Here is a 5,144-nt window from a genome sequence, read left to right as displayed (position 1 = left end):
ATTCTCCTTCTATCCTCCTTAGTCATTGTCCAACTCTCTGATGCATAACAAGTGATAGCAAAGACCATGGCCTGTATCAGATGCACCTTAGTCTCCAAAGGGACACAATTGCTCTTCAGTACTTTGGAGAGGTCCCTAACAGCAGACTTTCCCATGGCAATACTTCTTCTAATTTCCTGGCTGCTGGTGCCAAGAGTGTTGACTGTGGAACCAAGCAAACCTTACTTAAAATTCACTGGGTAATGCAAACAGTTAAGATGTTTGGCTACTAATTAAAAGGTTCGAGGTTCAACCATCCTCAGGTGTCTCAGAAAAAAAGGCCTTAAAAAAATAAAAGCAAGAAAAAAGGCCTTATTATCTTACTTTCAAAGGATCTCAGCCATTGAAAATTCTGTGGATCTGTTCTACTCTGGAACATATAAAGTTACGAGTTACTATTATTTTATTTGATGGTATTGATTCAAAGGCAACTGGTGGTTGTAATGGATACCAAACTTAATTTGCAAATAAGGACAATAATAAAGTCATGCTCCTGCTAACATAATACAGCTATGGTACATACAACTAAACACACCGATCCTTCCCCAAGAAATAGACACAAAATACTTGCATGTGTGTTGGGGTGGGGGGAGCACACGTGCACGTGTGTATGTGTGTGTGTTTGTATGTGGTTAGGTAATATTCATTCTTCTCCTAGCTGAATCATACTCCTTTTTTAATATTCTGTAGCTCAAATATGAAGAAATAAAGTAAAAAAAATATTAACACATTTTGTGTTAGATAATGAGTTATTTGATTAAAATATAACAAAATGAGAATGAGATATACATACTTATTATGGTTTTAGTCAAGGGCCGGTGTATATAATAACCTTTATTTCTTGTATAAGGAATCCTGGTGGCTTTATTCTTGGGGTTTTTTAAGGTGCCATTCAGTCAACTATGACTCAGTGATCCTATGGAAAACAGATCAGAACTTTATCTTCTCCTGTACCCTTCGCACCATTTCTGTTGTTCTTGCGCCAATTGCAACAGTCACAGTGTCAATCCATCTTATTGAAGGATCATCTTTCTTTGGTCATCCCCCTTTGTCAGCAGGTTATCTTTTTCTAAGGTCTGAGCTCTCCTGACATGTTCAAAGTATGTGAGACAAAGTTTCACCATCCTGCCTCTAAGGATGATGTATCCTCACCTCTTTGGCAGCACAGGGAGTCCGTAGCTTATCAGGCTGCCAACCAAAAATTTGATCATTTGACTCTACTGGCCAAGAATTGAGAAAAATACAGTAGTCTCCTCTCCTAAAGATTCACACTCTAATAAATCTGATAGTCACAGTGAGAGGGAGCTAACAGTTTGGCTTCGGTTTTGATGAGTCAGTTGTATAATCCCATCAGCTAGCCATGGTTCCTTAGTTGTTGGGGTAGATAAATAATTTCTATTAGATCCGTATCATGTGAGTAATAGCTTCATTATTTTTAGTAATCTCACTTACAAGTTGTCTCTAATGGTTATTTTAGTCCATCTTGAAATGTGAGAAATTTAAAAAATTGAGTGGCATTGCTGTAACAAAACACCTTTAACTTCTACCTACTTACTTGTGTGAACGGTTCTCATTTCTTAAATCAATATAAACTAAAATTGGAAAATAATGGATATTAAACCTTGCCTGGTTTTAAAAATAAAAAAATAAATAATAGTCATCCAAGCACATAAATTAATTAAAAATTTTCTTTTATAAAATCTATTTTATTAAATTATCACTTTCTGCTCTTAGAGCAAAGTAATTTTATTCTGTCCATATACCCTCAAGATAAGCAAATTTTCATTGTCATAAGTATAACAGAGAGGGATCTGATAACTGGCAAAAACGTCTGACATAGGAAGTGGGTCTTCTAAGAAGTAGGGATCCTGCATAGCCTGTCAGAGGTAATTCACTTGACCGGGCCCATGGTAAGCAATTTCTGAAGCAAGTGAAATGCTTTACTATCTGGTTTAACTTCATGTTTTTCCATATACTTGATAAGGCTGCAGTTGGTATACATATTTCTTCTGAAATCTTTCATTAATGTTGAATGTTTGTGCATCTTTTTTATATCTTCCCAATCTTTATCTGCAGGAAACCCCATTACATTGAATATTCTGTCCAGCTGGTCATGGTGATAAGGATTACTAGTTTTGATGTCCTCTTGTCGACAGTGAAATATTGGTTCTGACGTTATAAGTTCTGCAAATATGCACCCTATAACCCAAATATCAATAGCCTTGGTATAATGTCTTGCTCCAAGAAGCAGTTCTAGTGCTCGCTACCAGAATGTTACGACTACTGGACCTAAATCTGCTAAAAAGGCTTCAAAGGTGAATTAAATAATCGGGCAAAGCCCATATCAGTAATTTTTACTCTTCCTCACTCAGGACCTTCACCCATAACTAAAATATTAGTAGGTTTCAAATCCCTGAGCAATACCCAGTTCGCATGCAGATAGTGAGTCCCAACTAGGATCTGATACAAGAGTGACTTCACCATTCCCCGAGGTAACTGAATGAGCTTCTTGCTTGCCTTAGAAGCTCTGTGAAACTTGATTAAATGCCAGAGGTCATGCTCAGTGTAGTCAAACAGAAGCTACACCTTCCTATCAGAATGAGACAGAAACACCTTATGAAGAGAGATGACGTTTGGATGCTTAAGCTCTCGAAGTAATGCTATTTCTCTGCATGCTGACATACAGATCCCAGTTCTCCTTCTATTTGTTTTAAAGCATAGTCTTTATCAACTTTCCCATCTTTCCTCTTGGCTTTGTAGACGTGTCCATAAGAGCCTTGACCAACTTTGCAGCCCCCGTATTCAAACAGGTCCTCGACCGGCTCCCGCTTGCTGTTACCTTCACTTTAAAGTGATAGCCATTGTCACAGCCTCAGAGGTCCCGGGGTTGGGACCAGGGAGGCACCGACAGCCACAAACGAAAATTTTTAACAGAAGAAGAACCCGATGACAAAGGAGACAAAAAGAACCAGCAGCAGCAACAGGACAATAACCACAGGAATTGAACCGGCCACCCAGGGAATCAAGACAGCAGTCACGCACAGGGACTCCCGTTGAAAAAAGTGAGAGTTGTTCCTCCTACCACTACGTCAGGTGGACTGATCATGACCTCAGACTATCAGCGTTCCAATCCACATGCTGCCTACCCCAACCGTGGACCACGCACCACAGCCACAGAGCTACCTCCCAGCAGCCTCCACAGTGCTCATCGGACACACCAGCACTGAGATGCGCTGCAATCCCATCATCGCACTGTTGCTGTGCTGCGGGCGGACTGCACGCCTCCTGGCCTGGCCTGGCCTGGCCTCGACAATGTGCTGTGCAACCACGTCTACAGAACATCCAGCCGCCTAATCCCACCACTTTCACAGATTGGGGCAGTGGCTTCCAAGTTGTACCTGTTTTAGAGTAGACTTGAAAAGAAAGTACTAGCATAATTTGCGTTGTGGATATGCTACTTCCATAATTTACTTGACATGGTTCAGACTGACGAATGTGTTTTTCCCAATGACAGTCTGTAGCAGCTGAAGCTGTGAAATGTGCTAGGGGCAAGCATTTGTTGTTGTATGTGGTGAATTCAGTGTAATAACATTATCTGACCAATAGTACACACACAAAAAACTGTTTAACTGGTACTTGAAACATACAGTGTATGTTAACAGAATAACTGAGACTCAGCAAGTTTATTTTGGTACACCTTTTTCTTTTTTTATTTTAAATGTTTTCTCAGTGGGTTTATTCATTTTCTGCATTAATCAGTGAACTTGTTTTGCATTTTTCTGACCAAGAAAAATGCTTGGATTTTTTTTTAGAGTACAAAAATCACAGTTGATCCAGAAAGGTTTAAAAACTCCTAAAGATTAATTTTCAATTTAATGCTTTTGTTTTTCTTTCCACTCTTTGACTTGGCTGGTATTAAAGCCGCTATTTGATAGTAATTAAGTACATTGTCAAAGATATAAACCTATTTGGTTCAGCAAACAACGTAAAATGATTGTCACAGACAGTGTTTTAATTTCCCTGTTGATGTTACTGATTTGTGAGCATGCTTTCAGATGGAAAAAAAAAGGCATCAATAATAACTTCCTTCAAAAGGTGCGGCATCAAATCCTGATATTTTGTCCTGATTTTAAAGCTGGTTGGTGTAGTGCTCTTAAAATTTTGTCAGTTCATTTTCTTTTCTAAAACTGGTCCGCACGTTTTTTAGGATGCCCTTACTTCAAGAGAGGAGGAGTAGGAGAACCTTGGAATTTTTGAGGAAAAAAAAAACCTATAACATACAATGTACTATATCAAACTATTACATGAATGACACAAGAATTCTAAATAAAAAAATCCTGAACATTATTAAAAACAAGGTGTTATGAAATAAATTTCTTTTTCATAAAAAATAACAGAATGGTTTGAACACTCATGTGGTAAAGTAGACAAGTGAAATAATGGGTATGAGAGTGTTTTGTAAACCACCAAGCAGTAAGATTTATGAGTGTCATGCTAATCCAAAGGTAACACCTTTCCAGTGCTTGGAATACACCAGTTCTTCTGAGAAGCAAGATGGGCAATCCCCTTTCATGTGATTTACAGCCTCAGAAGAATCTGATTAGGAGTCAGCTCTGAATGAGTCTTGGGTCTGTTAGGAATGATAAATCAAAATCAAGCACACTTTCATGCAATTTCACTCTTGAGTTTTTCATATTTCAAATACAGCAGAACTACTCCATAGGCTTTTTTTGTCTTTCACTTTTATGGAAGATCTTCTGTGACATCACTGGGTGGATTTGAGACGCCCAACTTTATCGTAGAAGTTGAGTGCTAATAATTTGTGCCACTCAGAGTGACAAATAAACTAATTCAATATGAATTGAGATCCTAGGCATAAAGTCTAAAACTATAAACAATTTAAGAGTCATAATCTATGGAATAAATGGACATATGAGCAAAATATACAATCAGCAGAAGTTTTCTCTCTCTCATTTCTTTTTTTTTTTTTAAGGATTTTACAGTTTATTAATCGTCTGGTGAAAAAGCCACAATCGTCGAAGATCAAGTCAATGGAGACTGTTTATTCCTTCTGTTATCCAATCTCCAGCTCACTGCCAGACACT

The 5,144-nt window shown here is 38.2% G+C and overlaps 1 pseudogene; it reads right to left on the bottom strand.

The window, feature by feature from the left end:
* Positions 1–1,769: 1,769 nt before the first annotated feature.
* LOC102868341 overlaps positions 1,770–5,144 on the bottom strand; it is a 3,723-nt pseudogene continuing 348 nt past the window's right edge.

The sequence above is a fragment of the Elephantulus edwardii genome, unplaced genomic scaffold, assembly GCF_000299155.1.
Source record: "Elephantulus edwardii isolate Elephantulus edwardi_28Jun2011 unplaced genomic scaffold, EleEdw1.0 scaffold00272, whole genome shotgun sequence".
NCBI classification, from domain to species: Eukaryota; Metazoa; Chordata; class Mammalia; order Macroscelidea; family Macroscelididae; genus Elephantulus; species Elephantulus edwardii.
The sequence above is the reverse complement of the archived record's forward strand: the minus strand, read 5'-3'. Positions and strand labels throughout refer to the sequence as shown.